Below are 27,063 nucleotides of genomic sequence, written 5' to 3' on the forward strand. Positions count from 1 at the left end.
CCACCTGAACTGTGCAATGCACAGCCTGCTTCTACTCTAATACATAGAGGGAGACAGAAAATGTACAAGTAAGCTAACACATAATTTAGATCAGAACTACGAGTTAGATAAGAAAAACACAGACTGATTGTGTGTAGGAAGAAGAGCCATATATGGGGATTTCAGGGAAGGTCTCACCAAAACCAGACAAAGACATTACAAAGAAAGAAAATTTCAGGCCAGTATCTCTGATGAATATAGATGCAAAAATCCTCAACAAGATATTAGCAAACCAAATTCAATAATACATAAAAAGGATCACACACCATGATCAAGTTGGATTTCTATTCCAGGGATGCAAGGATGGTTCAATATTCACTAAACTATCGATGTGATACACCACATTAACAAAATGAAGGACTAAAATCACATGATCATCTCAACAGACACAGAGGTCATTTGACAAAATTCAACTTCCATTCATGATAAAAACTCTCAACAAAGTTGGTATGAACAGAACATATCTCAACACAATAAAGGCTATTTATGAAAAAGCAATAGCTAACATCATACTCAATGGTGAAAAGCTAAAAGCTTTTTCTCTAAGATCAGGAACAAAGCAAGAATGCCCATTCTCACCATTTCTGTTTAACATAGTACTAGAAGTCCTAGCTGTGACAGTCAGACAAGAAAAAAAACAAAAGGCATCTAAATTGGAAGAGAAGAAGTAAAACTGTCACTATTTGCAGATGACATGATACTATATGTAGAAAACCCTCAACATGCCACAAAAAAACTGTTCATACTAATAAAGTAATAGTACTTTATTGAATAAATAAATTTATTATTAAATATAAATTTATTAAATAATTTAAAATTTTTATATTTAATTTTAATTTATTTATTAAATTTTATAAACTTATTATCAAATAAATTAATAAGTTAAATAAAGTACTAGTACTGGATTCAGTTAAGTTGAAAGATAAAAGATTAATATACAGAAATATGATGCATTTCCATACACTAATAATGAACTATCAGAAAGAGAAATCACAAAAAAGATCTCATTTATAATCACACCAAAAAGGAATAAATTTAGCCAAAGAAGTGAAATACACATACTCTGACAACTCTAAGACACTGATGAAGGAAACTGAAGACATTACAAATATATGGAAAAATATCCTATGTTCACAGATTGGAAGAATTAATATTGTTAAAATGTTCATAGTGCCCAAAGCAATCTACAGATTTAATGAAATTTCTATCAAAATAGCCATGACATTTTTCACAGAACTAGAACAAATGATCCTAAAATTTGTATGGAACCACAAAAACCCTAAATAGCCAGAGAAATTTTGAGACAAAAAGAACAAAGTCAGAGGTATTATGCTTTCCAACTTCAGATTATACTATGAAGCTATAGTAAGCAAAATAGTATGGTCCTGGCACAAAAACAGACACATCAATCAATGGAACAGAATAGAGAGCCCAGAAATAAACCCATGTACATACAGTAAATAATCTATGACAAAGGAAGCAAGAAAATACAATGGGGAAAATACAATCTCTTTATTAAGTGGTATTGGGAAAACTGGACAGTTATGTGTAAAAGAATGAACTTAGAAATTTTCTTGCACCATATACAAAAAACAAATTCAAAATGGATTAAAGACCTAAATGTAAGAGCTGAAACCATAAAAATCCTAGAAGAAAACATAGGCAGTACGCTCTTTGACAAAGGTCTTAGCAATATATTTTTGGATCTGTCCCCTCAGGCAAGGGAAACAAAAGCAAAAATAAATTTTGTTGCATACCTATTATATTCTAGTTCATGGACCAAACTTTGCATTCCCAGGAAACCCTGTAATGACTAGCAGTAACTTTTCACCAAAATCTTGACTGCAGGCATCCCTTAGCCAAAATTCATATATATATCTCCTGGCTCCTCCGCTACCTCTTCAGAGCAGTTCCTCAGAGCTATCTGAGAGGCTGTCTCCTGAGCCACAGTCCTCAGTAACACCCTGAAAAAACTCACCTCACAGCTCATATGGTGTGCATTTTTTTTTCAGTCAACATGAAGGACATCTAAGACAAGAAGGTAAACTGGTGGGAATGTAAATTGGTGCAGCCACTACAGAAAATGGTATGGATGTTCCTCAAAAAAACTAGAGTTGCCATGTGATCATCACTAATTATTAGAGAAATGCGAATCAAAAGTACAATGAGGGGCTTCCCTGGTGGCACAGTGGTTGAGAGTCCGCCTGCCAAAGCAGGGGACACGGGTTCGTGCCCCAGTCCGGGAAGATCCCACGTGCCGCGGAGCGGCTGGGCCCGTGAGCCATGGCTACGGAGCCTGCGCGTCCGGAGCCTGTGCTCCGCAATGGGAGAGGCCACAACAGTGAGAGGCCTGCGTACCGCAAAAAAAAAAAAAAGACTATAATGAGGTACCACCTCACACTGGTCAGAATGGCCATAATTAAAAAGTCTACAAATAACCAATGCTGGAGAGGGTATGAAAGAATTTGAAAAAGAATAGATACATGTATATGTATAACTGAATCATTTGCTGTACACCTGAAACTAACAACATTGTTAATCAACTATTCCCCAATATAAAATAAAAAAATTTTTTTAAATGCTGGAGAGGTGTGGAAAAAAGGAAATCATCCCATCTCAAAAAACTAAAACTAGAGTTTCCATATGATCCAGCAATCCCACTCCTGGGCATATACCCAGACAACACTATAATTAAAAAAGACACATGCACCCCAATGTTCATAGCAGCACTATTTACAATAGCTAGGACATGGAAACAAGCTAAATGTCCACTGACAGATGAATGGATAAAGATGTGGCACATATATACAATGGAATACTACACAGCCATAGAAAAGAATGAAACAATGCCATTTGCAGCAACATGGACAGACCTAGGGATTATCATACTAAGTGAAGGAAGTCAGAAAGAGAAAGACAAATACCATATGATATCACTTATACATGGAATCTAAAATATGACACAAACTTCTCTGCAAAACGGAAACAGACTCACAGACACAGAGAACAAACATGATTGCCAAGGGGGAGGAAAGTGGGAGAGGGTTGGATTGGGAGTTTGGGATTAGCAGATGCAAACTGGTATATATAGAATGGATAAACAACAAGGTCCTACTGTATAGCACAGGGAACTATAGTCAATATCCTCTGATAAACCACAATGGAAAAGAATGTATGTATATGTATAACTGAATCACTTTGCTGTATAGCAGAAATTAACACAACATTGTAAATCAACTATACTTCAGTAAAGTTTTTAAAAAAGTAATCACTGAGTTTCTCTTACACACCAGGATGATAATGGTGAAAATACATCCAGGTTCCTGCTTCTATTCCCAACTCCCAGAAGCCTTCCCTTTTATGTCAGAGTCTCTTCTCTAACCTGCAAGGAGAAGCAACCAGGTAATTCCTCACTGCTTTCCCCTAGGTCTTTGGCTCTGTAAGGCAGGAACTCAGGAGATGGTGCTGGCTGAGTTTCCATGATCTCTGTACTTAGTTTGGGCTCCATGTTGGTCATCATCAAGGCACTCTTCTCTTTCAATCTGGACCCCATAGTGGTAAAGCAAGTGTTTCTAGACAAGACTCTGAACGTCCATCCTACTGACTGGGTGCCACTGACTACATGGTGGACGTGCATGTTACAAGCATGACATGGGGTGAAGACAAGGTTCATGGCCAAAAAAGATCGGTCTACAAAGAAGGATGGGGCTTCTGGGTAGCAGTGTAATGGACAAAGGCTTTGGAGGGAAAAAAAGGGTGCTTTCTGAAAGCCCATGTTGATGACCCATGGTAGTGTGTTATCCAACAGAAGGCAGGAAGAGAAAATGCAGTTTCGGTGCCCTAGCTGCCTAGGCTAGAAGCTCAGAAAGGGAAGCAGTGTGCCTGTGGTCATGCAGTGAGCAGTAATTTCATTCGTGGAGTGGTTAATTTTACCTGGCAATTTTTTCCAACCCAAAATGTGAAGGAATCTGGGTTTACGTCTTAGGCCCCTAGTTATGAGTCATCCATTGATTGATTCATTCATTCAAGAAATACTTCATGAAAGTAAATAGGCACTAATGATATACTGTGACAATTGCTACCTAAGAGAATTTCAAGAGCCTGTGGGAACCCCACGGAGGGGTACACAGCCCTGGTTTGGAAAGTTTTCTGGAGGAAATGAAGAAGAAACTGAGCTCTGAAGAACAGGACCTTAACTAAAGGAAGAGATGGGGAGTTGTGCTGCATGTGTCTCTAATGGAAAAGATAGAGAAAGCAAGGCCTATTTGGGGAAGCTGTAAGAAGTCTGGTGCGGCTGGAGCATACACTTTGACATGGGAGAGGTGACAGTTGTGGCTAAAGATGTGAGCAGGGACTTTCTCGGGCACTGAAATGGTTTGAGGAGGAACACGACACACTCAGAGTACTGCTTTAGAAAGCTCATCCTTTGGGGGCTGCGTGGAGAAGGGATGGGGAGGTCAGAGCCTGCACTTGACAACTATGCCCCAGAAGTGCAGTCTCCTCCTCACATCCTAGTGAACTCTCTTAATGCTTGGTGGAGAGCTGCACAGACAGACATGAAAGAATTCAAGGTGTACAGGCAGATGGAGGGTCTTCTGTAGCCCACTTAAAAAGCCCAGCCCGGGCCACATTGCCAGGGGTAAGTAGACGGGCTGAAATGACTGGTTAAAATCTTCCCCTGACAGGGATTTTGATACTTTTGTACTCTAGAAGTAGAGACATCAGACAAAGGAATAAGCAGTCCCAGCCCCCCTGCACATCCAGCTGAAATTCGCTGTTGCCAACTTACTCTATTCCCAGGACACAGCCCAACCAAGCACCACCAAACACCAGCGGAACAAGGGAAGTATTGAGGATTCAGTAAGAATGGAGTTCTGTGTTCACTCTCTTCCCACGTAGTGACTGACCTATGGACACTGGGTAGTCAGAGAGTGACTTTTTGTAACAATTCATGAAGACAGGTTCTTATTCCCATTTTACAAAATAAAAGGTACAGAGAGGTTCAGTACCTAGCCCAGGGCCACATGGCTAAGCCATACCCTGGAACAGGGTATCCTCTGCTATACATACCTAGGCTAGTGCTCGGTGAAACAAGAAAAAGTATCAATAGATGAGGAAGTGTGCTCAGTGGCTAAAAATTCTTTGATGCCCCTGGACTAGGGATTCTCACCAAGGAAACAACCTGTCTTTCAACTCAACTAGCCCTTCTGAAACAGCAGTATCAAGAGTCATTTTTCTTACTGTCAAGTTTTAGCATTCAGATAAGTTCCAGTGCAGGGTCTAATCACTCTGGAGACTTCCGTTGTCTGTTAAGTAAAGTGTCCATATGCCATAGTCTCTCAGTTCCTAGCTATTATGGAAGAGAGCCCTAGGAGTATACAGCTGTTGCCTAAAAACCTGCTTGTTCCTAAACCAGTGAGCACAACTGGCTTAGATACTGAAGAGAGCCTGCGTAAACCTCAGCAGACACGGAGATGCCTGGTGCTGGGAGCCACGGAATACAGTGTAGCGTTCATATCCAAAGACATCAGCTACTGAAGGTAGGATCCGTGGGAGATGGGGAGTTACAACCAGCTGACTCAGAGCCCAGCAGTCTAACCGTGCTGTCCAACAATGTAGCCACTAACCACACAAGGCAATTTAAATATCATACATACCTACTGGGATATGATTCACATACCGTACAATGTACTTTTGACGTCTGTAATTCAGTGGCATATTCATAGAGTGGTACCACTATCCCACTATGTACTGGTGGAACACTTCCATGACCCCAAAAAGGAATCTCGTACCCATGAGCAGTCACTCCTCATTCTTCCCTCACCCCCAGTCCCTAGCAATCAATAATGACTGTGAATCTCTGTGAATCTGCCTATGCTGGATATTTTCGTATAAATGCAATCATACACTACGTGGTCTTTGGGGACTGACTTCTATCACTTAGCACAATGTTTTCAAGATTCATCCACGTGGTAGCATGTATCAGTACTTCATTCCTTTTTATGACTGAATAATGTTCCATTGTACAGCTATCCCACTTTTTGTTTATCTGCCCATCCACTGATAGACACTGGGTTGTCTCCCCTTTTTAGCTGTTATTAATAATGCTGTTATGATCATGACTGTACAAGTTTTTATGTAAACTTATGTTTTCAATTCTCTTCAGCATATACGTAAGAGTATTGTAGGGTCATAGAGTAACTCCATGTTTAAGTTTTGCAGAACTACTGAGCTGTTTTCCATACGTGCTCCATCACTTTACCTCCCCACCAGCAATGTATGAAGGTTGGAATTCTCCACAGCTTCCCCCTCTAGCAAGGTCCAGGCAGGCCCATGATGCCTCTTGGCCTGGCTACTTGAGCACTGCCTTCACAGAGCTCCACCCAGGAGATTGCTGAGGAGCTGGTCAATGGGTTTACCTTCTCCATTTCACTGGCAGGGGGCAGATGCATCAGGCCACCAACAATGATCAGGGCAGGTCTGAGGTCAGACTCAGCACAGAGGGGTCCCAACACCCAAGAGCCTGAAAAGACCAGGTATCGCAGAATCTCATCTCAGAACCCCTCTCCCCCCAAGGCCCTCCCAGAGTCTTCCCACTAGAGTGGCCCACAGTCCCACTCCCAAAGGAAATCTGGACCTCCACTCACCCCACCAGCTGCATCAGAGGGGAGAGAGTCACTCTTCACATAGCCACAGGATATTACAGAAAAAATGTGTCTCCACTATACACTAGGCAATTAAAGAGACAAGTTGTTCCCACTTTACACTAGTCAATGAGTATCTTTGTATTTTGTCCTTCTGCTAAATCTGGGATCTCCAAAATGAGGTTCCCAAAACTCCGTTTAATGCAAAAAGAAAGAGAAAAGAAAGAAAGAAAACTCAGTGTCTTCTTTTTGAAGTAAGCAGGGCTCTCATAGTCTGTCTGCCCTGCACACTGTTTCCAGACTTGGGAGGAATAAGTTTTCCCCAGACTCATTCCCTCTGGGTGAGGGGCAGATCAAGCCACTGTAGCTTAGATAAAATTTCATTCAGCCCTAGACTTGGAAGGTCCTGGGTTCTGACCTGCATGACCTTGAGCAGCCATCTGACATGCCTAAGCCTCTGTGTTTTCATCCCTATAATGGGGATGCTTGTTGAGAACTCACTGGGATAATGCTCTTAATAAAGACTATTAATACAGGGAGGTCAGGTGTTCCACAGCTAAAAACATGCCCAGATAGTAACAAGTGTCGAAGCATGCACCCCCTTCCCCACCACCAAACTCAAATTGTACTTTTAAAGGCCAGAACTTTCTTCAGCGAGGGCACTCCTGTCCCTCCTACTGCACATGGCCCTGAGGGGCTGGGATTTCCTGGGTGAGCTCCAGACCCCAATCCTCCCTAGGAGTTCAAGGTGATGCTACTGACGGTATGTCCCTCCTTGCCCCATCCAGTATGAAGATGAGTTCACTTTTAACCTAAAGAATGCCTACAGGATGTAAGCACCCCCCAGGAAGGTGCAATGGAGAAGCTGCTGGGGTCCATGGTACCAGCCTTTCCAGGTAGAAGTACTCCATCACCACCTTCCTTTTCACATAGCCGGCCTTCACCACAGCCCAACAGGTCCTAGACCAGCTGCTCACGAGGTGAGCGTCCCCAGCCTCTTTGGCACAGTAGTGGTTCTGCCCACTGTCGACTATATGTTTTGGGAATGTCACCATATGTATCGGAGCCTTAGTTTGCTCCTCTAAAAAGTGGATGGTAAAGGATAAACTTCAAAGGGTTCTTGTGGGGATTAATGGATCACCCATGGCAGGTGCTTACCTGGTACCTAGCTCTCAGAAAGGGCTTCCAGTCACGCTATGGTTATTCATCTTTTTTCCCCCAGTTTTATTGAGATGTAATTGCCATACAGGACTGTTTAAATTTAAGGTCCACACCATAATGATCTGACTTAATACATCATGAAAAGATTACCAAAGTTTAGTGAACATCTATCACCTGATACAGATACAAAATATACAGATCCTCGTCCTTATTTATCTTATAACTAGAAGTTCCTACTTTTTGATTGCCTCCATCCAGTTTCCCCTCCCCAACCCTCACCTCTGGTAACCACAAACCTGATCTCTTCTTCTATAAGTGTGTTCATTTGTTTTTGAAGTATAAATGACCTACAATACTATGTTAGCTCCTGTTACACAATGTAGTGATTTGGTATTTTTACACATTTCAAAATTATCACCACAAGTCTATTAAGATCTTTCACCATATAAAGATAGTACATAGTTATTGACTTTATTCCCCATACTGTACATGTCATACCCGTGACTCACTTATTTTGCAACTGGAAGTCTGTACCTCTTAATTGCCCTCACCTATTTCTCCCTCCACTTTTCTCCCCTCTGGCAACCACATATTTGTTCTCTGTATCTGTGACTCTGTTTCTGTTTTGTATGTTTTCTTATTTGTTTTGTTTTTTAGACTCCACATATAAGTGAAACCCCCTAGGTCCATCCATGTTTATGGTTGTCCATCTTTATTTTTTCTCCCTCCCCCATTAAAACACATCCACCTCACCCCTCAATAACCTCTGGTCTTTCTCAGTGTGGAAAAACACGTGGAAAGCAACCCGTTTTTCCATTTGTCAAGGAGACTGAGATTTCTTCTAGCTGATCTGATCCTTGTCCTTGGTGTTGCCAGATGAGGGATCTCCAGAAGCAGCAGAGGGGCCCCAGGACCACCCAGATATCTGGGATGCTTGTGCTTGCAGATCATTCATTCAAAAATGCAGATCAAGCACCTACTGCATGCAGCCAGTTTTTGAGATACTTAACATAACTCAGTGAATGAAGCAGACACAATCCCTGGGCCTCAATGCTAGACAGAGAGTTGGACATGCACACTAGATACCATACACAGCTCCTGTCCACGTACATCACATGTGATGCCATCATAGGCTTCTACACATCTGGAGGCATCTTCCTATTTTCTGATGAGGATGATGAACCACAGGACTTACTGAAACAGTGAGTGGCCTCTGGGTGTGGAAGGAGGGGGCCTCTTGCCTCTACAGAACAGGGTGGGACAGTACAGGAGGGTTGGGACCGGCAAAACACTGGATCTCACACATCTTTTGATTCCCATGGAAAAGCGAGGCCTTGTGGCTTCCACTCCAGGAGGAAAGTAGTGAAAAAGAACTGTGGGTAAGGTCCCAGGACCTTGGGGACAAGAGCGGAGGCTGGGCTGTACCATCCCCTGGAAACTTATCTCCATTGTAGGTCCGCCTCAATCTGTGGATGTGTGGACCTACTTCTCCCTACCTTCTCCAGCCCTCATCCTGGTGCCAGAGAACCTGAACTGACTTCTCTGGAAGTGACCAGAAGGAGGGTCTGGAAGAGCTAGGTACAGGATGGTTTCGGGGTGGGCAGGAGTCAGGAACCATGTAGCCTGGAATGTGCCAAAAGCCAGCCCTGAGAGGTGACTAGAAGTTTGGTGTTCTGGCAGGGGATGGGAGGGAGATTTGGAGGAGGCTACTAAGGGTCCCAGCTGCTCCATGTGGGAGCCTAGGTTGGGACAGGAGATTGAGGGTGAGGGCTATCAGTGGAGGGTCCATTGCAGCACCTGAGAGTGGGCGCTCATTACCAACCCCACCCTGATGGCAGAGGACTGCATCCCCTTCCTCAACACATTCCTGTTACCTGCTGCAGCTGAACACTGTGATGAAGGATTATCTGGAGGTGAGTGAGCCTGGGCATGGGGTGGAGGGGATCCTGTGGTTAGAAAGGAGGGAGTCCGTTCCTGCCTAAGGTCTGAGTCTCCCCGTTTGTCATCAGAGAATGTTGAGTTAGAAGGTCTCTGGCCTCAGTTCCCCTGTTCCCCCATCTCTGGAGCCCAGAGCCAAGCCCAGGTCCACCTCCTGCTTCTGGGCATGTGTGTCCCCTGCTGGGCCCTGGCAGTAGTGCAGTATGAGAAGGGGTATGGATGGGGGCTAGTTATGGGCTCAGAGGTCTGTTTCTGACAGACTTTGGCTGTCTGCCTTCCAAAGCAAGGTGATCAACTTTCTGAAAAGGAGAGAGGTGAGCAGCTGTGGTCTCACTGTAGGGAGGTGTAGAAATCAGGGACCCCAATGGGCAGGACCCTCTCTGGCTCTAACCCTTGGATCTTACACTTGTTGGGAGAGTTTGATACACATAACAGGAAAGAGCCATCCCATTAATGGGTGGGGGTAGGGGATGACATCAAGGACAGCTTCCTGGAGGAGGAGCTATTTAAACCCAGTTGGGACGTGAGGCAGGGCCTGGATGGAAGTGGAGGCAAGGAGGGTCTCCATGTGAGCAAAGACAGAGGACCAGCCCCCTGTCCCACTCCTCACCCCCAGGAGGTCCCCACAGTTCCCCCACCCAGGCCTTATCTGTGAGTCCTCAGATGGTAGTTTTGACTGAAGACGCACTGCGTGCAGGAAAGGCAAATCTACATCTAGAGTAAGTGCCTCTCCCAGAAAGAGAAACATTGCTCCTTCAATGGCCAAATGTATCCAATGTAATCACCTGCCACCCAGGGCTGACCATCCCAGGGAGTGGTGATATCTCAACCCTTGCTGAGAACCATCTGAAGACCACCAGAACAGCTCTTCCACAGCTAAGGCTATAAAGAAAGAGCCACAGGGAGTCTGGTAGGAGGGGCAGAGAAGCAATTTAGTCAAGACTCACAGCCACTGCCAGCACATGTGCCTGTGCACACTTAGGAAGGAGGTGAACCAGCTTGGCCGGAGCCTGCCATGGGTCAGGGCAGAGACTGCCACTGCCAGCATGCGCCCACTTATGAGCACTTGGCAAGGAGAAGAGCAAGTTCAGTAGTGTGGGTCAAATGCCTGCAGCCCCAGCCCAGCCTCTGACCAAGGCAAGTAAACCAGGGAAAAACTGGAACCAGCTCACAAGTGCAGCCCCAAACCCTTGGGCACCGGACATGCCCCCAAACAAGGTAGAGGCTGCCATCACCTCCCTCAGAGCTCCTGTTCCAGCAGCTTGGGCACTGGCCTCAACCCCAATAGGGCAGTGACTACCATTCAGCCTAGGAGTCTCAGCTTTCAAATGGCTTCTGCTGTAGCCCCTCCAACTCAAACCCTACCAAATTCCCACCAAGGCAGCGGCTGCCATCGCACCCCAGGGAAGTCGTGGTCCAGGATGACTTCAGATCCAGCTGTCTCACCAAAGCCACTAGGCACATGCAGAACACACAGGGACACTCTCACAAAAGGACATACCGTCAAGACCACGATAAGTAAGTGTTTCACCTAATTTCTTAGAAACAAAGAGGGAAAGTTAAACAAAATAAGAAAACAGAACATGTTACAAATGAAAGATAAAACCCCTGAAAAAATTCCTAATGAAACAGAGATAATTCACCTGATAAAGAATTCAAAGCAATAGTAATAAAAATGCTAACCTAACTTGGGAAAAGAATAGATGAACACAATCAGCACTTCAACAAAGAACTAGAAAATATAAAAAAGAACCAGTCAGAGATGAAGAATTCAATAACTGCAATGAAAAATACACTCAAAGGAATCAACAATAGATTAGGCAATACAGAAGAATGCATAAGCGATTGGGAGATAGAAAAGTGGAAATCACCTAATCAAAACAGCAAAAAGAAAAACAAATCGTTAAAAATGAGGATAGGTTAAGGAATCTTTGGGACAACATCAAGCATACTAACATTCTCATTACAGGGGTCCCAGAAGAAAAAGAGAGAGAGAAGGGGACCAAAAATGTATTTGATGAAATTATGGCTGAAAACTTCACTAACCTGAAGGAGGAAACAAATATCTAGGTTCAGGAAGCACAGACAGACCCAAACAAGATGAACCCAGAGACTCACACGAAGACACGTCATAATTAAAATAGCAAAAGTTAGAAATGAAGAACTTTAAAGGCAGCAAGAGAAAAATAATCACATACAAGGGCATGCCCATAAGGCTATCACCTGATTTTTTTAGCAGAAACTTTGCAGCCCAAAAGGGAGTGGCATGATATATTTAAATTACTGAAAGGAAAAAACCTACAACCTAGGATACCCTTCCCAGCAAGGTAATCATTCAGAATTGAAGGACAGATAAAGAGTTCCCCAGACAAGCAAAAACTGAATTAATGACTACTAACCCAACCTTACAAGAAATGTTCAAAGTTCTCCTTTAAGAGAAAAAGAAAAGGCTACAACAAGAAATAAGAAAATGGAGGTAGGGAAAAAGTCATTGGTAAAGGCAAATATATAGAAAAGCAGTGCATCAACAATTTAAATAAGCTAGTACAAAGGTTAAAAGAGAGAACTCTTTAAGTCAACTATAACTACAATAGACAGTAAAGAGATAGGCATGAATATATAAAATATGACATCAAAACATAAAACGTGGGGGAGGAGTAAAAATGCAGATCTTTTAGAATGGATTTGAACTCAAATAATTATCAGTTTAAAACAAGTAGTACAATTATAGGTCAATACACATGAACTCCGCGGTAGCCGCAAATCAAAAACCTACAACAGATGCACAAAAATTAGAGAGAAAGGGATACAAACATTAACACTAAAGAAAATCATCAAACCACAAGGGAAGAGACTAAAAGAAGAAAAAAAATAGAACTACAAAATAAATAAAAAACAAGTAACAAAATGGTAACCATTACATACCAATCAATAATCACTTTAAATGTCAATGAACTAGATGCCCCAACCAAAACATGTAAGGTAGCTAACTAGATAAAAAGGCAAGACCTATCTATATACTGCCTACAAGAGACCAACTTCAGAGCTAAAGACACACACAAACTGAAACTAAGAGGATGGAAAAAGATATCCATGCAAATGGAAGTGAAAAGAAACCCAGGAGAGCAACACTCATATAACACAAAGTAGACTTTTAAAAAAAGTCTATATGAAAAAATGAGGAAGGGCATTATATAATGATAAATGGGTCAATACAAGAAGAGAATATAACATGTTAAATACACATGCACCTAATATAAGAGCACCTAAATATATAGAGCAAATATTAAAAACATAAAGAGCGAAACTGACAGGAATACAGTAATAGTAGGAGATGTAACACTCCACTTACATCAATGGATAGACCATCCAGACAGAAAATCAATAGGAGACAGAGACCTTATATGACACTTTAGACCAGATGAACTTAATAGATATTTATAGGACATTCCATCCAAAAAGAACAGAATACACATTCTTTTTCAGTGCACACGGAACGTTCTCCAGGATAGATGACATGCTAGGCCACAAAACATTACTCAGTAAATTTAAGAGGACATAATTTATATCAAGCATCTTTTCTGACCACAACAGTATGAAGTTAGAAATCAATTACGGGAAGAAAAAACACAAATGCATGGAGACTAAACAACACGCTATTTTTAAAAAATGTATCAACAGATAAACCAAAGAGGAAATCAGAAAATCCCTAAGACAAATGAAAGTAAAAACACAACTTTCCAAAATCTATGGAACATTGCAAAAGCAATTCTAAGGGGGAAGTGTATAGCAATATAGATCTACCTAAAGAAACAAGAAAAATATCAAATAAACAACCATCAAAAGGAATTAGAAAAAGAAAAACAAACAAAGCCCAAAGTCAGCAGAAGAAAGAAAATAATAAAGATCAGAGTGAAATAAATAGAAACCAAAAAAACAAAAACAAAAAACCCTGGAAATATCAATGAAAACAAGAGCTACTTTTTGAAAAGATAAACTAAATTGATAAGTCTTTATCCTGGTGCATTAAGAAAAAAAGAGAGAGGACCCAAATAAACAAAATTAGAAATGAAAGAGGAAAAGTTAAAACTGGTATCACAGAAATGCAAACAATCATAACAGAATACTACAGTTATATGCCAACATATTGGACAACCTAGAAGAAATTGAAACATACAAGCTTCCAAGATTGAATCAGCAAGAAATAGATAACCTGAACAGACTGATTACTAGTACTGAAATTGAATCAGTAATCAAAAAACTCCCAAAAAACAGAAGTTCAGGACCACATGTCTTCAAAGGGGAATTCTACCACATATAAAGAAGAATTAATACCTATCCTTCACAAACTATTTCAAAAATCTGAAGAGAAGGCAACACTCCTAAAATCATTCTATGAGGCCAATATTACCCTGATGCCAAACCCAGACAATGACACTGCAAAAAAGAAAATCCCAGGCCAACATCTCTGATGAATATAGATAAAATACTCAACAAAATATTAGCAAGCCAAATTCAATACATAAAAAGCATCATACACCATAATCAAATAGGACATATCCCAGGATGCAAAGATGGTTCAATACCTGCAAATCAATCAATGTGATGATACAGCACATTAACAAAACAAAGACTAAAAATCACATGATCGTCTCAAAAGATTCAGAAAAAGCAAAATTCAACATCCATTCATGATAAAAAAAACTCTCAACAAAGTTGGTACAGACAGAACAGATCTCAACATAATAAAGGCCATTTACGACATACCCATAGCTAACATCACACTGAACCATGAAAAGCTGAAAGATCCGGAAGAAGACAAGGATATCCACTCTCACCATTTATATTTAACATTGAATTGGATGTGCTAGCCACAGCAATCAGACAAGAAAAAGAAATAAAAGGCATCCCAATTGGAAGGGCAGAGCAAAACTGTCACTATTTGCAGATGACATGATACTATTATACATACAGAAAACTCTAAAGTCTCCATTAAAAGACTATTAGAAGTAAAAAATGAATCAGTAAAGTTGTAGAATACAAGATTAGTATACAGATATCTGCTGTTTTTCTATATGCTAATAATAAAGTATTAGAAAGAAAAAGTAAGAGAACAATCCCATTTATAATTGAATCAAAAGAATGAGCTACCTTGGGACTTCCCTGGTGGTACAGTGGTAAAGAATCCACCTTCCAATGCAGCAGATGCGGGTTTGATCCCTGGTCAAGGAACTAAGATCCCACATGCTGCGGGGCAACTAAGCCCATGTGCCACAACTACATTGAGCTTGCATGCCTCAACGAGACAGCCCACATGCCACAAAACTACAGAGCCCAAATGCACTGGAGCCCACGTGCCACAACTAGAGAGAGAAAACCCGCATGCCACAACTAGAGAGAAGCCCAAGCACTGCAACTAGAGGGAAGCCCAAGCGCCGCAACAAAGAGACTGTGTACTGTAACGAAAGATCCTGCATGCCTCAACGAATATCCCATGTGCCACAACTAAGACCCAATGCAGTCAAAATAAATAAATAAATAAGATACCTAAGAGTAAATTTAACCAAGGCGGTGAAAGACACATACTCTTAAAACCGTAACACACTGATGAAGAAAACTGAAGATGATTCACATAAATGTAAAGATATCCCATGTTCATCAACTGGAAGTATTAATATTGTTAAAATGTCCACACTACCCAAAGCAATCTACAGATTTAATGCAATCTCTATCAAAATACTCATGACATTTTCCACAGAACTAGAACAAATAATCCTAAAATTTGTATGGAACCACAAAAACCCCAAATGGCCAAAGCAATCTTGAGTAAAAAGAACAAAGCTTGAGGTATTATGCTCCCTGACTTCAGACTATACTACAAAGTTACAGCAATCAAAAGAGCATGGTACTGGCACAAAAAAAGACATATAGACCAATGGAAAAACATAAAGAGACCAGAAATAAACCCATGCACATATGGTCAATTAATCTACGATGAAGGAGGCAAGAATATACAATGGGGAAAAGACAGTCTCTTTAATAAGTGGTGTTCAGAAAACTGGACAACTACATGTAAAATAATAAAATTAAAACATTTTTTCAAACCATATACAAAAGTAAACTCAAAATGGACTAAAGACCTAAATGTATAAAACTCCTAGAAGAAAGCATAGGCAGCACACTCTTTGGCATAGGTCTTAGCTATATACTTTTGGATCTATCTCCTCAGGCAAGGAAAGCAAAAGCAAAAAATAAATAAATGGGACTTAATTAAACTTAAAAGCTTTTGCACAGTGAAGAAAACCATCAACAAAAGGAAAATACAACCTACTGAATGGGAGAAAATATTTGTAAATGATATATGTAATAAGAGACTAATAATCAAAATAGAGAAAGAACTCATACAACCCAATATCAAAAAAAAAATCAAATTAAAAATGGGCAGGAGACCTGAACAGACATTGTTCCAAAGAAGACATACAGATAATATATAAAAATATCAAATCACTATGCTGTACACCTGAAGCTAAAATAATAAGTCAACTATACTTTGATTTAAAGACAAAAAGAAAAGGAAAGAAAGAACCAGGCTTGTGAAGATCTGAGGAAGAATGTTCTAAGTACCCAAGCACAGGAATGAGTTTGTCAGTCACTGCGGTCAGAGGGAAGGCCTGAGCAACTGGAGTGATGAGCAAAGGGGGAGAGAGGCAGAAGCAAGGTCAGGGAACCAAAAGAGGCCACTCTTCAGAAGGCCTGATAAGCCAAGTAGTTTGAATCTTTTTTAGGGCCAAACAGAAACCTCTGGAGAGCTCCTTCCATTCAGGAGAGTAATGTTAGAGCTCTCATAGCACAAGAATAGCTCAGCACTGAGGCTCCTGGTCCCATTTTGGCTGCCATCAGAGCATCAGATGATGGGATATTGAGGTAAGAAGAGTAAGTACTGAGATAAATTATAATTAAATGGTAATTATAGTACTGAGGTTCTAATTGGAAAGTCATAATAATCCAAACCCTATAGAAGCAAAACTCAAGCTGGGGCACTATAGATTTATCTGGATGAGCAATTATTTTTCAAAGACACTTGGACACTACAGTATACATTTTTGCTCTGCCATAATGAATGACATTTAAACAAAACTGAAGATGGAACAGAAAAGACTGTTTACAAGAGGTGGTCCAGGCACCAGGAGGCTCTGATAAACAGAACACCCTTTACTTAGGTTACATATAGCTTAATATAGAGTATAATATTGAGTGCAATACTGGGTAAACTCAATAATACTCTAATACTGAATATAGCTTAATTATATACAGTTTAATATTGAGCTATATATACCAGACCGTATAAAAAATGTGATCACTTTTCTATAGAAGCTACCATTTAATACTGAGAAGACCAAAGATATCCTACGGTAGGTAAAGCACATAAAACTGTACATCTACTCTTACAGTAAGTAGCTAACAAATGTTTAAATGAATAAATGAATGCTTAGATTTCAATCACTTGTCATTCAGTAAAAATATGCTATTTAATTGAGATTATCTGATTTACAAGTTAGTTTGAATAACATCTCAATTTTTTTTAATTTATTTATTTATGTTTACTTTTGACTGTGTTGGGTCTTTGTTGCTGCGTGTGGGGGCTACTCTTTGTCGCAGCGTGCAGGCTTCTCACTGCGGTGGCTTCTCGTGGAGCACGGGCTCTAGGTGCGTGGGCTTCAGTAGTTATGGCATGCAGGCTTCAGCAGTTGTGGCTCAGGGGCTCTAGAGCACACATTCAGTAGTTGTGGCACATGGGCTTAGTTGCTCCATGGCATGTGGGATCTTCCCGGAACAGGGCTTGAAACTGTGGCCCCTGCACTGGCAGGCAGATTCTTAACCACTGCACCACCAGGGAAGCCCCTACATCTCAATTTTTATGACAGAATTTAAGTCTATCTGATATAAGGGATGCTTGGTATTTTATTATACTTTATTGATAAAGAAAAAATTATAAAAATGAGGCTTTAACATTAGCAATTCCATTCTAATATATTGGGAATTATCATAGGTATAGTCAATTTGGGGCATAAATTTTATTTCCATAAAGCCAACTTGGGGGGAGTAAAAGTATTTTGATAAAAGCTATGATAAAGTACACTTTTCTTAAATTAGCATTCACAGAAGAGTTAAATCACAGGAAAATGCTTTAAAAACCTATCTAAAGATAGTCCTTGTGGATAACCAAAAACATTAAAAATAGATAACTGACCTAAGCACATGATAATATCAATCAACTATTACGGCAATCAGGCAGTACACCTGGTTATTTTTCATACACTGCCTTCTCTTTTCTTTTCATGAGGTATAAATTACAATCAGTGAAATGCACATATCTTAAGAATATAGTCCAATGGGGTTTAAAATATGTGTACACCCTATAAACAGCACCCATACTACAGAAACTTCCCTCTAGGCCTTTCCCAATCAATCTCTTCACCTTCTGCTTGAGGCAATCGTCACCATAGCTTAGTATTACCAGTTTTAAAAATTCACTGATAATCAAACACCTACAGTCCTCCGCTCTACCAGCTGAGCTACAAAAATAAACTCCAAATGGATTAAAGACCTAAATGTTAAGGCCAGACACTATCAAACTCTTAGAGGAAAACATAGGCAGAACACTCTATGACATAAATCACAGCAAGATCCTTTTTGACCCACCTCCTAGAGAAATGGAAATAAAAACAAAACCAAATGGGACCTAATGAAACTTAAAAGCGTTTGCACAGCAAAGGAAACCATAAACAAGACCAAAAGACAACCCTCAGAATGGGAGAAAATATTTGCAAATGAAGCAACTGACAAAGGATTAATCTCCAAAATTTACAAGCAGTTCATGCAGCTCAATAACAAAAAACAAACAACCCAATCCAAAAATGGGCAGAAGACCTAAATAGACATTTCTCCAAAGAAGATATACAGATTGCCAACAAACACATGAAAGAATGCTCAACATCATTAATCATTAGAGAAATGCAAATCAAAACTACAATGTGATATCATCTCACAACGGTCAGAATGGCCATCATCAAAAAATCTAGAAACAATATATGCTGGAGAGGGTGTGGAGAAAAGGGAACCCTCTTGCACTGTTGGTGGGAATGTAAATTGATACAGCCACTATGGAGAACAGTGTGGAGGTTCCTTAAAAAACTACAAATAGAACTACCATACAACCCAGCAATCCCACTACTGGGCATATACCCTGAGAAAACCATAATTCAAAAAGAGGCATGTACCAAAATGTTCATTGCAGCACTATTTACAACAGCCAGGACACAGAAGCAACCTAAGTGTCCATCAACAGATGAATGGCTAAAGAAGATGTGGCATATATATACAATGGAATATTACTCAGCCATAAAGAGGAACAAAATTGAGTTATTTGTAGTGAAGTGGATGGACCTAGAGTCTGTCATACAGAGTGAAGTAAGTCAGAAAGAGAAAAACAAATACTGTATGCTAACACATATATATGGAATCTAAGAAAAAAAAAAAGGTCATGGAGATCCTAGGGTAAGACGGGAATAAAGACACAGACCTACTGGAGCATGGACTTGAGGATATGGGGAGGGGGAAGGGTAAGCTGTGACAAAGTGAGAGAGTGGCATGGACATGTATACACTACCAAACGTAAAATAGATAGCTAGTGGGAAGCAGCCGCATAGCACAGGGAGATCAGGTCGGTGCTTTGTGACCACCTAGAGGGGTGGGATAGGGAGGGTGGGAGGGAGGGAGATGCAAGAGGGAAGAGATACAGGAACATATGTATATGTATATCTGATTCACTGTTATATAGCAGAAACTAACACACCACTGTAAAGCAATTATACTCCAATGAAGATGTTAAAAAAGAAAAAGAAATGAAGAGTGGGAAAGACTTCTGATGCAATGGAGACTTAATAAAGATTTGATTTTGAATCAATAAAAAAATTCATTGAATAGAATTATATTACTACTTAGCAATAAAAAAGAATGAACTAATTATAGATACAACATGGATGAACCTCCAAATCACTAAGCTGGGTGAAGGAAAAACCATACACAAAAGTAGTATATAATGCGTCATTCCATTTATATAAAATTCCAGAAAAATCCAACTAACCCTTGCTGACAGAACTCAGAGCACTGGTTGTCTGGGGACCAGGGAGAGGATAAGCAAGAGGAATTACAAATGAGCATAAGTAAATGTGGGAGGTATATTCATATGTCAAAACTTACCAAATTGTACACTTTAAATATGTGTAGTTGATTTTTTTCAACTATATCTCAGTAAAGCTTAAAATCATAACTCCAATGGCATATCAGTTTGCTGGATAAGAAAAATTTACTTCACAAGTCACACAGAGCTTACATATTCAATAAGTAATTAAGCTTTCATAATGTGTTTTAACTTAGAAAAGGTTTCACCATTTTGCCTCCAAATATTTTTCTCTAATGCAATTTTTCTTCCATTCCATGAATCCAATTCCATGTGTGTTCAATACCAATGCTGTCCTACAATAAAGAGGTCAATACTGCTCTTTTTATTTTTTTTCACTCTGGGCTTTTGTTTGGTTTATTTCTATTGATTTGCAAGTTCACTGATCTTTTCTCACTGTCCAGTCTGTTGTTATGACCTCATTTCATCTCACTTCTCAAATTTCCATTTGACCCCTTTTTAGTTTCCATTTTTCTACTATGAACCTCTATCTGTTCATCCATTATATCCATCTTTACCTTAAAGCTTTGAAAATATTTATAATACTGTCTTAAATTCTTTTTGAATAGAAGGCTCTAGTTAAATCTTCTTTCGGTTCAAATTATAAAACAATTGTATGTGTCGTTTAAATAAGGGAGTAGACTTCCTTATTTAATGTTTTATTTACTTTCAACGTACAGCTCAAAGCACAAACACTGTACGCTTTAAACCCAAACCCTTTCCTTCCCCTGTTTATTCAATATTTTGGACACATATTATGACATATGCACTGGACCTAAATTCAAGAGTTCTGTGAAAACCATATCATTGGAAGAAGGAATTCATTGATCTACTGTATTTTTCAAGGGCTTCAGCCTCATATTTGGTTATATGTTACTAACTGATCCACTAAAATAAGATGGCAAAAAACCCAGCTCTATTTTTGGAAACACAATTTTCCTTATTATTTTTTTACAAGTTGTATGCACCTATTGTCTTCTGTTATTAAGAAACGAACAAAATAATGTCTTAGTCCAGATTTGCTTTTAAGTGATGCTTCACTTTATACTTTTTGTTGAGGTATAAATCACAAAAAATAAAATGCATATGTCTTAATAGTACAGTTCAATGATTTTGACAATGACTGGGTAACAACCACTGAAATTAATATACAGAACATTTCCATCACTCCCAAAATTTCCCTCATTCCCCCTTTCCAGTTAGTCTGCTTTCCCCAGAGGTAACCAGTTTCTCATTTCTGCTAACATGGTATAGAACTGCCTGTTCTTGGCACTTATATAAAATGAAGTCATATATAAGTACTCTTTTGCGTCTAGATTCATTCACTCAGATACTATTTTTAAGATTTATCCATGTTGTTTCATCAATCAAAAGTTCATTCTTTTTAACTGTTAAGTATTCCATTGTATAAATATACTACAATTTCTTTACCCATTTTCGTATTGATGGGCCTCTTGGATTGTTTTCAAACTTTGGCTATTACTTTGTATAAACCTGCTATGAATATTCTCTTATAGACACTTTCATAGACATATGTTTTCATTTCTCTTGGCTTAATACCTAGAAACGGAATTTCTGTGTCATAGATGTACTCACTTTATATATCTTTTTCCACTCCTCAAACTGAATTTATTTGTGTTTTTAGATATTATAAAATATATCCTGTAAACAACATGTAGATAGGTCTTGCTTTTTATCCAGTTTTGTAATTTCCTTCTCTCTAATGGAGCATTTAGTCCACTTACATTTAATGGAATTACGGTTTTGTTCAGATCAGTTTAATTCTACTACCTTGGTATTTGTTTTCTATCTGTCCCATCTGTTATGTGTTCTATCGTTCATTTATTTCTATTGTCTTCTGTGCTTACAGAATAATTTTTATCCAATTTTATCTATTTGATTTTTTTAGCAATACTTCTTTGTGTGCATCCACTGTTACGTGTTGTAATGGTTACCCTATAGATAGTAATACACACACTTAACTTACCACAGTCTCAATTCATAAGATATTAAAGAACAATACAATAACTATACAATGGTATAATTTCATTTAATCCCCACTCAATTCCTTGTATATTAGCCATACGTTTTAATTCAACATATTCTATAAACCCCATACCCATTATTACTGTTTTGTGCTTTAAACAGTCAAGAGTCTTTTAAAGAACTTCAGCAATGTCATGAGCCTAAAACGACTAAAATTAGACTTCAAGGGCATCAAGACAGCCAGAACCTAAAAGGCCAAGATTACAGAGAGAAGAGTTCAAAGAACCGAGCCCAATAGTCTAAGCCGTTTTTCCACTTGAGGCACTTGACAGTTTGTAAGTAGTATAGGCTGAGAAGCACAGAAGCGGCGCAGAAACTAGCTGCTATGAGTTCGAGAAACTATGCAGGATTTTTCTCAGTTTCATGGCTCTGGGAAGATTTTAAAAATGGGATTAAAGAACCACCAAAAGGATGGGGTTCTGATAAAAACCCCAAGTATTCAATCGGACACCACAAGGGCTACAGTCTATGCTGAGGTTAAGCCAGAAATAGACCAGCCTTACAGACTTGAACCCAGCTGTGAATCAGCTCAGCCTGTTTGAATTAAAGTAATCCATGCCGACCCTAATTGACTGCCAGAAGCTAAAGAAATCCCCGTTAGAGAAAGATAACATTTCAAGAATCCCTGTAATTTTTACACATAATTTTAGTAATTCAATAAAAACTTTACCAGGTATACAAAATAAAAAATAAGGGGGTGGGGGGTGGGGGAGGCAATAGAAACTGATGCACAGGTGATCCGGCTACTGGTTTTCAGAAAAAGATTTTAAATGACTGTAAAATGGACGACAAGATAGAGAAATCAACTAGAAAACTAGAATTTATACCAAAAGAATAAAATGGAACTCCTAAAACAAAAAATAATATCAGAAATCAAGGATGCAATGGAGACCACCTCACATCCGACAGAATAGGTAAAATTAAAGCAACGTACTTACAACAGGCCGTGGCGACGGCGGTTCCTGCAGTCGCTGTGAGCTGCGGGTGGCTCCGAGGGCAGCAAGAGCAGCTCTGGTCGCGCGGCTCGCGAGGTTGCGACCCTTTGGATACTGCCCAGCTACGCAGCGGCCTAGCCCTCGACGTGGCTGAGAGCTCCGCGCAGCGAAAAGGCAGCAGCTTGAGCTTGGAGGCGTTTCCGCCCAGCCCGCACATGCGCACCTTCCTGGGTGCGCAGAAAGCCAACCTCCCAGGCTTCGACACGCAGGGCTAGGAGTTTGAATGCACCGAGATCGCCTTCCCCAGCCAGACACAGACGCGCCTCCCAAGGTGGCGGCACTAGAGGCCGGGTCCGTGTAGAAGCTGCAGCGGGACAGGTGGACTCGCAGGTGGGCTGACCCGTGCGCATCCTGCAGAACCAGGCGAGAATGAGAACGTGGGCAAGACCAGCCAGTCGGCCAAGTTTAACTTCAAAGAAGATGAAGACGATACTTGTTAAAGGAAGGATGTCTCATACATGCCTGCAGCTACTGGGGAATACCCGATCCCGACTGCATGGTTTACTGTGATACCAGCAAGAGTGGTTCAGTAGATCACGGAAATGCTTCTGGCAGCCACATTCTAAGTCACCTCTGAGGGCAAAATGCAAAGAGATGACTCTGCACAAGGATGGGCCCCGGGGGAGACGGTTCTGGAGTGTTATGACTATGTCAGCAGCAAGGTCTTCCTCCTTGGCTTCATTCTTACCAAAGCCACCTGGGTCATGGGGCAACTGTGCAGCCAGCCCTAAGCCACTCAGAGCAGCCTCAAGAAAATCAGATGAGAGAGTTCACAGTGGAAACCCCGGATCCAGGACCAGTACTTCCTGTCCTGGCTGATCACAATCCCTTCTGAGCAGAAACAGCTGTGGGCTCACAGATCAGCAGGGAGTAGATGAGCCAGCTGGAGTAGCTCTGCAAGGAAAATCCTTCCACCACCTTGGAGGACCTGGAGAAGCCAGGGGTGGAGGCAGGGCCCCAGCATATCATCCCCAGGAAGGAGGACTCTTACCAGTACCAGAACATATTTGGCCCTCTGGTCAAGCTGGAGACCAACCACTCTAAGAAACTGAAAGAGTCCCAGAGTCAAGGTAACATCACTGTCAGGTGGCACCTGGGCCTTAACAAGAAGAGAACTGCCTACTTCACTTTGCCCAAGACTGACTTTGGTAATCAGGCTTTAGTAATAATTTGGTTAGGAGACATGCAGCTCATGCAGGGGAACAAGATTTGTCTGTGGTACAAAGGGGACCTGGTGCCCCTGTGGAAAGGGATTGGCCACGTCATCAAGGCTCCTGATAATTATGGCAATGAGATCACCATTGAGCTGCAGAGTAGTTGTGGGCGTACCTTGGCGGTAACTCATAACTTCCAGGTGGATTTCATGTGGAGGTCAGCCTCATTAGACAGAACGCAGAGTGTTGAAAACATCTGCTGTGGAGGAGAGCTCCGTGTTGGGCCACATCTACCGTAAACTGCTAGGCGTGATCAGAGAGTGCCAGCTGCCCAAGTACTTCACAGCACAAGAGTTCCAAGACCTCCACCACTCTCACGTTGACTTTCCGAGGATGGTGCTGTAGAGACCACTGAGCTGGATCCAGGGACCACTAGGCACAGGGAAGATGTGACCTCAGCCACCATCATCTACCATCTGGCTCAGTGGGCCTGTGCTAGTCTGTGCCCCAACTAACATAGCCAAGGATCAGCTGACCAAGAAGATCCACTGACCAGGCTGAAAGTCATGCAGCTCTGCGCCAGGGTCCTCGGCTCCCCATTGTGCATCCTGGCCCTGCACCAGCAGGTCAGGAACACAGGTAGCATGCCAGAGCTCCAGAAGCTGCAGTTGCTGAAGGACAAGACCTGGGAGCTGTCCTCTGCAGACCAGAAGTGGTACTTGGCCCTGAAGCAGACTCCTGAGAGGGAAGTGCTTGTGAACACAGATGTCATCTGCTGTACATGCGGGTGACCAAAGCTTGCCAAGAGGCAGTTTCACAGGGAGCCAGGCCACTGAGCCCTGGAGTACATGGTCCCTGTGTCCTCAGAGCCAAGCAGCTGATCCTTGTGGATGACCACTGCCAGCTGGGCCTCATGGTGATATGCAAGAAGGCAGCCAAGGCTGGGCTGTCCCAGTCACTCCTTGAGTACCTGGTGGTGCTGGGCACCTTTCCCATCTGCATCATCCGCCTCCAGGTCCAGGATCAGAGGTACCCTGCACTCAGCGCCTTCCTGTCCAACATCTTCTGCAAGGACCCTTGTCAGAACAGCAGCAGGTCATGTGAAGATGCTCTGTGTGACCCAGGGCCAGGAGGAGATCATCAGGTCAGGTACCTCCTACCTAACAGGCCAGAAGCTGCAAACAGAAAAGATCACCACAAAGCTAATGAAGACGGCTGCCAAGCTGGACCAGATTGCCATCATCAAGTCCGTCATCATGTCCTATGAGGGCCAATGCTCCTACCAGCGCAGTACATGCAGCTCAGTAACTCCCTGCACACCAAGCCCTACCAAGAGGTGGAGAATGGCAGCGTGGATGTATTTCAGGGGCTCAAGAACAATTTTATCATCTTCTGCATGTGGGCAGGTAAGCACCAAAGCATTGGATTTTTAAACAACCCCAGGCACTTAATGTGGCCCTGACCAAAGCACCTTATGAGCAACCCAGGGGCCCTGTCCAAGCAGCTGCTCTGGAACCACCTGCTGAACTACAACCACCTGCTGGGGGCGGGGGCACTGAACGATCTGCAGGAGAGCCTCATGCAGTTCAGCAAGCCCAGGAAGCTAGTCATCACCATCAACCTTGGAGCCCGCTTCATGACAACATCCGTGTATGACCCCGGAAAGCCATTATCCCAGGATCAGTCTATGATCAGAGCAGCCAGGGCCAGCCTTTGAACATGTGCTTCCAGACCCATGACCAGATCAGCATGATCAGTGCCTACCCCAGCCTCACGACCTCCATGAACAGTCCCCATGGCCTCCAACCTGGTCATGCCACCCATGCTGCCACCGGGGTATTTTGGACAAGTTAACAGGCCATCCACAGGTGGGGCACCCCAAAAGGCAAGACTGGTCATGGGGGATTCTAGAAGAACAGCTTTGGGCCTCCTGGGCCAGCCAGAGGGATCTCCTCAACAGCCAGGCCAGCCGGGCATGTGCCGTCAAAGCTGTCTCACAGGGTGCCCTGAGGACAGGCTGCATCTCCATCAGCCAGCCCTCCCAGGTGAGTCAGGCCCACCTCTCCCAGCCCAGGCTGTCTCAGGACAGTTGTCTTGGCAGCATGGCGCTGTCACAAGACTCCATATACTCCATGCACCAGGGGCAGCAAGCATACCCGCCCAGCAGAGTGATGGGGCTGCACCAGTACTAGAAGGTGGTCTCCTCCACTAGCATCTTATTCTGGGTTAAAAAAGTAAAAATAGGGCTTCTCTGGTGGCGCGGTGGTTGAGAGTCCGCCTGCCGATGCAGGGGACACGGGTTCGTGCCCCGGTCCGGGAACATCCCACATGCCGCGGAGCGGCTAGGCCCGTGAGCCATGGCCGCTGAGCCTGCGCGTCCGGAGCCTGTGCTTCGCAACGGGAGAGGCCACAACAGTGAGAGGCCCGCGTACCGCAAAAAAAAAAAAAAAAAAGTAAAAATAAATGGATGCCTTTCCACTGCTAAAACTGAAGCATCATTTTGAGCAGCACGAGAGGGAGAGGAACACCCAAGGGAGAGAGGAGCTTAAGTCAGAGCAAGTGCCCAATGTCGGTGCTTGGTGAGGAGGAGGAGGGGGAGTGAGAGGTGGGCTCCACCACGGAAGACCATCCACCATCAGGCCTCACCATCCCTGCTGCCAACAAGGCCCAGCGCCCACAATGTCCATACCTGGGTCTGCCACCAGGGCAGAGCGAGGAAAACCCTCGTCTCAGAGGAGCCCTTTTCCCTGTTCTGTTCTTTTTCTCTTTTAGTTAAAGGGGAACTACGTTTTAGCAGGAAAAAAAACTTCACACTCTGTGCCCAGTCAGGGCTCCGGGCAGTT

General features: G+C 42.0%; 1 pseudogene across 1 annotated transcript in view; it reads left to right on the forward strand.

Moving 5' to 3' along the window:
• LOC309819852 (regulator of nonsense transcripts 1-like) overlaps nt 1–26,412 on the forward strand; it is a 127,747-nt pseudogene extending 101,335 nt beyond the window's left edge. Inside the window, exons 3-4 of the transcript in view lie at nt 23,015–25,299; nt 25,388–26,412. The product of the transcript in view is annotated as a regulator of nonsense transcripts 1-like (transcript). The remainder of the gene's footprint in view (nt 1–23,014; nt 25,300–25,387) is intronic.
• The last annotated feature ends 651 nt before the right edge of the window (nt 26,413–27,063 follow it).

This window comes from Grampus griseus, assembly GCF_964374135.1.
Source record: "Grampus griseus genome assembly, chromosome: 3".
Lineage (NCBI taxonomy): Eukaryota > Metazoa > Chordata > Mammalia > Artiodactyla > Delphinidae > Grampus > Grampus griseus.